At 40.9% G+C, this 12,145-nt stretch overlaps 1 protein-coding gene and 1 pseudogene across 2 annotated transcripts in view; one reads left to right on the plus strand and one right to left on the minus strand.

Annotated features, from left to right (window-relative positions):
• Positions 1-12,145, minus strand: part of MED13L (mediator complex subunit 13L) — a 452,622-nt gene that overhangs the window by 348,736 nt on the left and 91,741 nt on the right. The window lies entirely within an intron of this gene.
• LOC125623129 (actin, aortic smooth muscle-like) lies at positions 3,361-4,485 on the plus strand (annotated as a pseudogene).

Below are 12,145 nucleotides of genomic sequence, written 5' to 3' on the forward strand. Positions count from 1 at the left end.
ACCACTCTCCAAGTTTAAATCCAAGTTTAGCCCAGCACAACAATGTCACTGGTTAAGTAGCCGGCATGTGTTAAAGAGGTTTTGTGCGCTTCAAAAAGAAACAAGAGAATTTCTTTCAAACCACAAGACCAACAAGGGTTGAGAGATCCTGGAATGTAATAATGGTGTCCCCTCTTTGTTACAGGTAGCTTTTCTGTGCAATATTACTGGTCGCTTGAATTTCCTCAGGTTGCAGCTCCAAGGCCGGGCAAGCAGTGTCAGGGATCTGTCTGAAAAAGCGTGTGCCTTTCAGTGAAATCTTTAAATCCTTCAGACAGACTTAACAGGAAAGAGGTTATACTTTCCCACATTGTGTTGCTGCTACATATGAAACTTTGATTAAGACAATACAAGAATTCCTAAACAATCTGACTGAAAATTTTAAGTGTGATTTGAGAATTTTAAAATTCCAGAGAATTTGCTTTTATTTGATCATGATCTGTTTGTTGTCTCAGTCAATGGACCTTGCCCTTCTGAAGCAAAGAACATTCTTTATTCAATTGATGAAGGTGCCTTTCAATTAGAAACTGTAAGGCTCCAGAGCTTAGATGTCTTGAAGGCAAAATTCAGAGAAGTGGGAATTTGTGATTTCTGGACTCAATACGTTGACCAGTTTCAGAATATCCAGAATCTAGCCATCGATCTTTTAATGAAGTTCGGATCCACATCTCTCTGTGAATCTGGATTTTATATCATGAACATTATAAAAAAACCAACACCACAATCGCCTAACAGATGAGCATCTTCACCAGTGAATACCCCTTGCCCTGACCTCCTACAAACCACTCTTCACAAAGTTTGCCAGGATTGCCAAAAACACAGGTAATAATATTTATAAACTTTGTTAAAAGATAGAACCACTAACACTTATATTGCAAGCAAGGTCTTTCTTTATTGGCAGCTGAAGTTTTTTTAAAAAAATTTGTCAGCCTTCTGCACAAATGGCCTGGTCATAAAATTCTCAAATTGACCCGCAGGTAGGTCTAATTGAGTATCACTGGCCTAGAGCACCAAGTATTGGAAAAAATAATAAATTGATGGAGATTTACTCAACTTTCTCAAGCTTTGGTGAAAAAAAGACAGTTACAGGAACAAGAACCCAAAAAGCTCAAAGCGCGAGCCCGTGAGCCTGGAGAGGGCCAGGTTGAGGTCCCATGGGGGGACCAGGTCCCGGACTGGCGGAAAGAGTTTTTCAAAGCCTTTCAGGAACCTAATCGTCATGAGAGAACACCTATCTACCCTAAATGCAAAGGTGGAAGGCTGATATAGGCCGCCATCATGGTCGAACAGAAGGTGAGGGCCTGCTGCTTTAAGTGAAGCAGGTTATCCAAAAAGGACTAGAGACGACTGGGTCAGGGAGATACTCCGCTCCGCTGCCCAGCAGGAGAAACGCTTCCACTTTGCCAGATAAGTTGCTCTGGTGGAAGGCTTCCTGCTCTCCAAGAGAGCCTGCTGTACCTGACTAGAGCAGGCTTGTTCCTCTGGATTCAACCATGCAGCATCCAAGCTGTGAGGTGGAGAGAGGCGAGGATGGGGCCATGCAGTCACTGGTGGCCCAGAGGGGAATGCTGATGTCCCTGGTGAGTTGCCTGGGCTTGCGAGCAGGCCTTCCTCCTTGCTGTCAGAGCCCAAGGAGGGAGAGACTTGTCTGAGGGACCTGGATGGTACCGAGGCCGCTTGTCTACCACATTCCTATCGGCTGTCTCCGCAGACCTCCATTGGGGACCAGTACTGAGAAAATGGCTCTCAATGCCACAACTCCGATGACCGGCGGCGGCATTCGGCGGATCAGTGAGGGTACCCCAGCAATCGACACCCCACACTAAGAGAGCAGTGCTGCTCTGTAGACCGGGAACGAGAGCAAGAGGATTGACGTCTTGGAGACCATCAGCATGCCTGTGGTGATCCATATCCATGATCCGGAGACCAGTGACGGGCGTCTCACTCCTCCGGAACAATGCCACGGACCGGGAGACCGACTCAGATGCTCCCAGCATCAGGGCTCTGGTGCCTCGCCTCTGCAAGTCTGCGCCAGACCACCGGAAATCGACAGCGGAACCCTGAGGAATGCTGCCTAGAGTCTGGGGACCGATGCCGGGAACTCTGGCAGATAAGCCAACCGGTATCCAGGGGCTGGTGCCACTGTTCAGGCAAGTGCTGGCGGGGCATCCTCTGCAGCGGGCAGTAGTGCCACATTGATGAAGACCGCTGGAAGGGTCCCAGGCAAGTTTACCCCTCAAATGGGGCACCTCACTGGCCAGCATGTGCTTCACGGGAAGGAACAGTAAGTCCGTAGTGGCCTAAAAGGCCTCCGGCGTGGATGGCACCTCCAGGTGCAGACTGCCTCTGCCGTTTCCTGGGATGGCAGGCGGGTCTGGAAGTGGACTCGACAGCTCAATGGGAGCTGAAGCCTGGCCACTGTCCAGAGGGGAAGAGCTGCCCCGTGCAGATCTTTGCTCTCGTCTGACTCTCTCTATCCCTTTACGGGACGTAGGAGAATGTCTTCTCTCGGCCTTTCTTTGCTTTATAGCCAGTATCGGGGATGGAGGTCAGTGCAGGCGGCGCACTTCATACCAAAGCCACAGTGCTTGGAGCAGAATCCAATCTCATCAGCTCCGACACCGGTGCAAGGGCAGACTCCATAAGGAGCACTCAAAGACAAGTGTCCCGCTACTTTTGGGTCCACAGCCTGAAGCTCTTGAAAATGTGACACTTGTCACTCACATGGATTTCTCCTAAACAGTTCAGGCAGCTTCTCTGGGGATCACTGACTGGCATAGTTTTTTTGCAGCAGTCACAAAACTTGAAGCCCAGGGACGGGGGCATGTCCTGCCCTAGGCTAAGTCCCGTACGGGACTAACTAATTCAAACTTAACACTAAGGGAACTATTAACTATATAACTTTTAACAACTATATACAACAAATTCGCTACTAGGCACAGTTGAGATAGGAAAGCTTGTCAAGGCAAGGAGACGTTCCAGCATGGCCACTCACAGTAAGAAGGAACTGAGGGAGGGGGGAGGCAGTGGTGCCCCTTACACCGGTGCATATGCACGCCACTCCAGAGGGCGCCAGAGCCTGCCCCCTATGGATATCACTGAGGGAAAAACTTCCAGCACTGGTGCATGTGGAGAGCACACACACTTACAATGGAATGGACATGAGCAAGCACTCGAAGAAGGGAGAGGACAACAAGTACAATAATTCACTAAACTAAACACCCAAGAGAAGTAGCAGCCACCTCTCACATATCTAAGCAGCCATCTCTTTCTAAGTCTAAAAGAAGAAATAGCTACCATGTGTGAAGATAAACTGCTTCTCTAGGCTGCAATAATGGTTCCGGGCCTTGTGAATGCAAGCTTTGCTGGTGATGATGCTCCAAGGGCAGTATCCCCATCTACTGTAGAACTCCCAAATGACTATGGTATCCTGGTTGGTATAGGGCATAAGGATTCCTATGTAAGTGATGAAGCCCAGACCAAAAACAGGTACTCTCACTTTATAATACCCTATTGAAGATGGCATTTTTATACACTGGGATGACATGGGGGAAAAACAGTATCACACTTTCTACAATGAGCTTCATGTTGCATCTGAGGAATAGCCCCCTTTGTTAGCTGACTCTCCTCAGAATTCCAAGGCAGACCATGAAAAGGGAGACCATGACACAATTAATGTTTGAAACTTTTAAACTCCCAGCTTTCTATGTTGCAATTCAAGCAGTACTTTGTATGCTTCAGGCTGTATTACTTGTACTGTATTGGATTCACGAGATGGTGTTATAACTGGCCAGATTTTAAGGTATTTAGACACATAGCGGTATTTTCAAAATTGCATTTTTGAAAATCCCACTAGATGTTTATCTGCTTCTTTAGGTGCCTAAATATCTTTAAAAACTGTCCCAATGTGCCTATCTATGAAGATTCTCACTAAACATAGTGACTCCTTTGTCACTACAGCCGAAAGAGAAAGTGTACATGATATCAAGGAAAAGCTATGCTACATGGCATAGGACTTTGAGAACAAAATGGCTACAGCTGCCACTTCATCTTCCCTCAGAAAGAGTTACATGTCATCAGATGGACTTTACTGGTAATGAGCATTCTCCCTCCCCCCGAAATTCTTCCAGCTCTCTTTTACTGGTATGAGATGAAATCTGACTGAATTCACGAAACAACCTACAACAGCATAATGAAATGAGATATTGACATTATTGGCATACAGGTCTGTCTTAATGTCCTTTCTAGAGGAACTACCGTGTATCTTGACATAGTGGACAAAATGAAAAAAGATTACTGCTATATATCCCAGCAGAATGAAAATTAAAACTACTGCTCCACCAGAACTTTAATGCTCCGGCTTCCTTATTTACTTTCCACCAGACATGGTTCTGCAAACAAGAATATGATGAAGCTGGATCATATATAGTCCACAAATGCTTTTAATTGTGTAATATTATATAAAGACATAAAGCCTATACTTATTACAAGCTACTTTTCCCCAAAAAATAGTTTTTCATGCAAAACGCAAAATTAACAGAGGCTGTGTATTTTCTGATTTTTTTTAATTACAAGACATTTATAATATTCATTATATATATATATTCATTAAGAATAACAATTATACTTTCCTTTTCAACCGATAGACATCAGCATTTACATCATATTAATGTAATGTGGTATTCCATACATTTATATATCACATAGAGAGCTCAGATACTATCACCCTAACACTAAATTAACCAAAATGCATTACAGAAATATGGTTACTCATCACACATGTATATATAAAAGCACATATTAGATCAGATGTTATGTGTATAGTGTCATAATTTAGCATGGCATGCTACAAGATAAAAAGAGGCACTCAAAAAAAAAAAAAGATGCCCCAAAAGAGTTTGTATTGTACATCAGACAAGTACAGAAAATGAAGATAACAGACAAAGGAAGGGCTAGGGAAGGGACAGACAAGGTTTAAAACAAATAAAAAATATATGAATCATATTACATAGTGAGAACATTGTAAATTCTGATTATGACATAATATATTATGGGTCTATTCACAAATATCTATATTTGTGTGCATTATTATATATCCACATATCTAAGACATTAAAGTACAATCACAAAATTATGACTGTAAAACAATATATTGCAAAAATACAATCCTCTCATTCAGTGGATTAAAAGTGTTCTGTATAAAAAAATTTCAAGTTTAAATTTTGGAAATATTTAAACTTTACACACTGCTTTAAATTTCTGGAAAATGTTTACTTAAGTTGCTCCTTTTCCTATTACTGTTGTGATTACAGCCACCTGAAACACTTCAATATCATACACAGCAGAGTGCCAGTGCTAAAATGAACCTAACATTTAAACTGAAGAGAAATTATAGCTCATTTAAAAACAAATCAAAAGAAATTTACAGAAGCACACTTTATTTTATTCAAGGAATAATATTAGAGAACAGTTATAAACAAAAAACATACGAATCCAAACCAGGATATATAAAAACTAGGAGGTCTGTTTGTCTTTTCAACACAGAAATAAAGCAGTTCAGTTCATTTGTTACCTACATTCAACAACTTCAATTTTTTTTTTTTTTTTGGAGACAACACACATTGAAAGACAAATATTTAATATTACTCTAGTGCAATAGGTACTGTTTAGTGCACTTCTGTAAAAACAACAACCTGCTGAACCAACCAATGTTTACAACAAAAACATGCTTTTTACATCAGGTAATTTGTGCTAACTCTGCAATATTTACAGTCCAGTACACTCTGTGCTTTCTGGTACTTGCCAAAAATTCAGTACTCAACGTATTTTCCTAACTGTTAACTTTATTTTTTCAAGATATAAGAACTGTCAGAATACTTTAATGTTCTCTTCACAAATGTTTAATAAAGATGGTCTCCACCCACCAGCGATAAATCAATATAAGTGACACTTCACCAGCATAAAGCCTGCCATAACTGTGTTTTTAGTGAATTAAATGCAGGGGAGACAGATTTCACCTTCCTCATCTAAAGGCCAGTAGTACAGGCCTCTTGTCTTCACTGTGGCTACTCCATCTTACATGATGGAATAGCATCCAGAAACTCTTTACAGTATTTATATGACAGGTTTCAGAGGAACAGCCGTGTTAGTCTGTATTCGCAAAAAGAAAAGGAGTACTTGTGGCACCTTAGAGACTAACCAATTTATTTGAGCATGAGCTTTCGTGAGCTACAGCTCACTTCATCAGATGAAGTGAGCTGTAGCTCACGAAAGCTCATGCTCAAATAAATTGGTTAGTCTCTAAGGTGCCACAAGTACTCCTTTTCTTTTTACAGTATTTATATGGTATGCCAGAGCCACTGAATTCAAGAATAAGTATATCCAGAGGCTCCTGCCCCTGGCCTTTGTAAGGCCAGAAACCCACCCACTCTGCAAACACTACCTGGTTATCACAGCCCTTGCAATCCCAATTTTGGGCTTCAGGGGTATTTTCCAGGACAGAAGCAAAGACAACATAGGCACAAAACTACAGAAAAAAAGTTAAAAGCAAAAGAGTCACAAGGTTCCTCCTGCAAGGTGGGTTGGGTGGAAGAGCAGAGGACAGGAAAGGTCAGCCAAAAAATAAAGATGCCTAGGCAGCAAAGCAGCAACAACAGGTTCCACCACATTGTGCCCTCTTAAATGCATGAAATTCATTTGTCAGAGCAATCTATGAGAGTGCTTTTAGGAGGTGTAAAATGCTAAATGTTTTTGTGAATCTTATAAATGCTCCCCTAGTATGTGCTTAAAATGACTGTGCCCTTATCTTATATACCCATTACATCTTGGCCTCATAACATTGCAGTACACTATGAGGGTCATGTATCCAGGCCTGTCAAATACTTAGTTCATATTTACCAAAATATCTGCTATCACCACATGCAGAATCATCCACATCTAGGTAGTGAGAAAGTTTAGTACACTGCCATGATAGGATAGCCTGCTGCAACACTGAGGAGATGCCATATTCAAAATTATACTATGTTAAATAGCAAGAAACAGCATTTAATTTCAGCGAGCAGTGCAGGAAACAATTAAAAGAACTCCTTGCCAGCCTCATATTAGGAAACAGCAGGAAAGCAAAGCATTTTCAAGCCTGAGAGTCCAGCAGATTCCCTTGATAAAAGGGAAAAAATTATAGTCCCTGTATTGGACAATCTACACATTTTCTATAAAAAAAAAATAGGTTACAACCTCCAGCGTCCCACTTTCATTTTTAAATATTACAAAACTGTGCCTTGTAACAAAAATATTAGTAACCAAGTTAAAAGTATCAATAGGCCTTCATAGTGTAACATTTGAAAAAGCTTAAATATATTCAGCACTGCAAAGTCCACAGTAACTAAGCTTCAAAACAATATTTAGTAATCCTCAATTGATGCCTTTAAATTAACATGCTAAAAGACGTGAGGCCAATATTACATCAGTGTAAATTTAACATTACTTAATATATACTTAATTTTGCTATAAAATAATCTGTCTGGGTCAGTGGTTCCCAAACTTGTTCCGCCACTTGTGCGGGGAAAGCCCCTGGCGGGCCAGTTTGTTTATCTGCCGCATCCGCAGATTTGGCCAATCGTGGCTCCCAGTGGCCGCAGTTCGCTGCTCCAGGCCAATGGGAGCTGCTGGAAGCGGCGGCCAGTATGTCCCTCGGCCCGCACTGCTTCCAGAAGCCCCCATTGGCCTGGAGCAGCAAACCGCAGCCGCTGGGAGTCATGATCGGCCGAACCTGCAGACACAGCAGGTAAACAAACCGGCCCAGCCCGCCAGGGGCTTCCCCTGCACAAGCAGCGGAACAAGTTTGGGAGCCACTGGTCTAGGTAGCTGTTTCAACATTTCTTTTTCTGCTTCAATCTAAATTCTACATACATTCCCAAGGGAAAGCTCTAAGCTCAGTATTTATAATTTGCTTTCATATTCCCACTTCCCTCAGCAGACCATCTAAATATATGAACTGATATTTGAAAACTGCAACACAATCAAAGCACTGTTTTCCTAGAATAGCAAAGGTTAGCGTTTACAAACTGCTTTTATCAAATCAGTTACCAGTGAGAAACTGTAGGCATAATTACTTAATCCCATTAAAAAAAGAAATGATGACAGAAAACTGCACAGCTCAGCAATCTGAACAATAGATTCTAAACTAACGTAATAATGAATCATGCAATCTTGATCAGTTGGAAGGTACTTCTACATTCCTGTATTGTATCAGGAGGGTAGCCATGTTAGTCTGGATCTGTAAAAGCGGCAAAGAGTCCTGTGGCACCTTATAGGCTAACAGACGTACTGGAGCATAAGCTTTCGTGGGTGAATACCCACTTCGTCGGATGCATGTACTGGAAATTTCCAGAGGCAGGTATAAATATGCAAGCAAGCGTCAGGCTAGGGATAAAGAGGTTAGTTCCATCAGGAAGGATGAGGCCTTCTTCTAGCAGCTCAGGTGTGAACACCAAGGGAGGAGAAACTGCTTTTGTAGTTGGCTTTGTTTAATCCTGAGTTGATGGCGTCAAATTTGCAAATGAACTGAAGCTCAGCAGTTTCTCTTTGAAGTCTGGTCCTGAAGTTTTTTTGCTGCAGGATGGCTACCTTTAAATCTGCTATTGTGTGTTCAGGGAGGTTGAAGTGTTCTCCTACAGGTTTTTGTATACTGCCATTCCTAATATCTGATTTGTGTCCATTTATCCTTTCACGTAGGGACTGTATTGTTTACCCAGCTAAAGCAGCATCATGTTTCACTGAGATTTATAAAAAGCTACCCATCCTAAATAATAAATAGCCACCATAATTACTTCCTGCATCAACAACTCAGGTCTCTGGCTTTCAGTCAACTAATAATGAGTTAATTAAGTCAAATCAACTAAATGTAGGTGAAAATCTAAAATAAAAACAGCTATTTCTTCCAATATATCTTTTAAATACAATACTTCAGTGTAAGACCCTATTTTTTCAGTCTGATTGTCTCATTTGTAAGTAGTATAACTCTCCTTCAGATCTTATATTTTCCCCTTTTTTAAATTCAGGAATTTATTTCCAACTTTTGTTCAGTGCATTATGTTCACTATATAGTACAAGTAAAAATAAAAAGTTAACTGTACTGATTCACTAAAAGAAAACTTAATAAAAATCTTTCAAAGAAACTATAATCACAGACTTGCCAACATTTTGATTCGGAAAGGAAAACCAAATATATTCACTGATAAACCCCATATACCAGAAGTGTGACTGCATGTAGTGGTGAAAGACTGAAGACTGCATTAATTATTTTCCCTTTTGATCCAAAACACTGTCTCAATAGGGTATAGAGAGCAGTATCTTTTTTTAAAAACTTACATTATGTATACCTGATGGAAATCTTTAACCTTGGTTTCCAAGAAGCATATTGAGAAAATAGCACAGTATCCAACTGAGTAATTTCACAAGGCTGTCGAGAAGGAATCTCCCAAGTGTTTTTGGTAACATCTGCCATTTGGCTATCGTTACATTCCAACATCAAAGTTTGCTTCTCTGGATTATCTTTCAGTTACAGGATAAAAATCAACCCTGAAAATGATTGCTTAGAAGTAGCCAGAGAGAAATCAATAAAATACATCAGGCAGAGGAAAATCTCCCAATGGCAATGAGGCCAAGTATAAAAATATCTCTTGTTTTCTTAGGATCTCTCTCTCAATGCCTCACTACTCAAGTCCATGATTCCAGGACAAAACCAGACAAGAATTCTCATACTATTAAATATTTGACGCATCCAGAGGAGAGGAGTCAGGCACCCATCTATTACAGGGAAATAAGACTGACACAGTCAGCATTTCAAGGCTTGTTCATTTTGAAAGTGAGAAGTGGTAATTATCAGGCAGGCAAGGAATTTTTCTTCCTAATTGCCACGCCTCTCTCCCACTCACCCTCCAATCCTAGCCCTTAGTAAAAGCTAATTAAAAATATCCAGTAAAGTATTTTCTGAATCTCTCCAAAATCAGAGAGGGAGATTTAAGCATGAATGATCATTTAAATTTTATTCAGCTTTTCAGACAAAAACTTTTTTTTTCCTTCAAAGATGCTCACCTCAGTCAATTCTTCTTTTTAGAAACAAAACATCTCAAGAAATGACTAACAGGCAGTACTATGGTCCAGTGAAAAGAGTACAACCTGGGACACAGAAATATTGAGTTCTATTCCCATCTCTGTCACTGACCTGCTGAGTGACCTTGGACAAGTTTTTCACTTCTCTATGCCTTAGTTTCCCTTCCTATCCTATGTCTTGTCTATTCAGATTATAAACTCTTCTGGGCAAAGGCTTTCAGGTGTTTGTAGAGAGTCTAACATAAAGAAGCCCAAATCTCAACTGAGAGCGCTAGACTTCATGACAAAAATTAAGAAAATAGTAATCTGAAACGGGCAAAATGAAGACTAGCATGCCTTAAGGTAAAGACAACAACAACACACAGTTTTAGATTTTTAGTCTGTTTGGGATGCTTGTTTAAACTTTCCACCTTATGATTTTTTTAAAATGTATCTTAATCCTTTTTCACATTGCTGAGGAAGACTCTCCACCAGACCGCTTACACCAACCCTACATAGCATAATATATCAATATATTAAGTACAAATTACATTAAAAGACAAAATCCCTTCCCTGAAAAATTTACAACCTAACTCAGAGAAATACAATACATGCATCCGATGAAGTGAGCTGTAGCTCAAGAAAGCTTATGCTCAAATAAATTTGTTAGTCTCTAAGGTGCCACAAGTCCTCCTTTTCTTTTTGCGAATACGGACTAACATGGCTGCTACTCTAAAAAAAAATACATGACATGAAAGTTTAAAGGCAGGGAGGCTTGGAGAGAAAAAGCAACACAGGAGAGCTTCACAATAGAGCCCTGTAGTGGGACTGCGATCATAGAATCATAGAATATCAGAGTTGGACGGGACCTCTGGAGGTCATCTAGTCCAACCCTCGGCTCAAAGCAGGACTAATCCCCAACTAAATCATCCCAGCCAGGGCTTTGTCAAGCCTGACCTTAAAAACTTCTAAGGAAGGAAGTCCAGTCTGTTGTTTCGACCTTCAGGAGGAGTCCACCCAGAATCCTTTTTGTAGTCTTGGTAGGAAGCTCTCTGTGGGTTAGTATGTTGTTCAGAGGTGTGTTGGAAATATTCCTTGAGTCAGAGGCGTAGAAAATAGGATTCTAGGTCACCACAGAACAGAACCACTAACCCAGGAACCTGTCCTTGCAACAAAGCCCATTGCCAACTGTGTCAACATATCTATTCAGGGGACACTGTCATAGGGCCTAATCACATCAGCCACAATATCAGAGGCTCGTTCACCTGCACATCTACCAATGTGATATATGCCATCATGTGCCAGCAATGCCCCTCTGCCATGTACATTGGTCAAACTGGACAGTCTCTACATAAAAGAATAGATGGACACAAATCAGACATCAAGAATTATAACATTCAAAAACCAGTTGGAGAACACTTCAATGTCTCTGGCCACTCGATTACAGACCTAAAAGTGGCAATACTTCAACAAAGAACTTCAAAAACAGACTCCAACGAGAGACTGCTGAATTGGAATTAATTTGCAAACTGGATACAATTAACTTAGGCTTGAATAGAGATTGGGAGTGGATGTGTCATTACACAAAGTAAAACTACTTCCCCATGTTTATTCTTAACCCCCCCACACACACACCCTCCTCAGACGTTCTTGTCAACTGCTGGAAATGGCCCACCTTGAGTATCACTACAAAAGGTGACACCCCCCCCCCCACTCTCCTGCTGGTAATAGCTCACCTTAAGTGATCACTCTGGTTACAGTGTGTATGGTAACACCCACTGTTTCATGTTCTCTATGTATATAAATCTCCCCACTGTATTTTCCACAGAATGCATCCCATGAAGTGAGCTGTAGCTCACGAAAGCTTATGCTCTAATAAATCTGTTAGTCTCTAAGGTGCCACAAGTCCTCCTTTTCTTTTTACAAACAAAACAGATATTTTATTCCATGTGTCGCTACTACACAAGCAAAAACACTAATAATTTATATTCCAAAGATTTAAAAATTAGATTAA

Source organism: Caretta caretta, chromosome 15 (genome assembly GCF_965140235.1).
Source record: "Caretta caretta isolate rCarCar2 chromosome 15, rCarCar1.hap1, whole genome shotgun sequence".
NCBI classification, from domain to species: Eukaryota; Metazoa; Chordata; order Testudines; family Cheloniidae; genus Caretta; species Caretta caretta.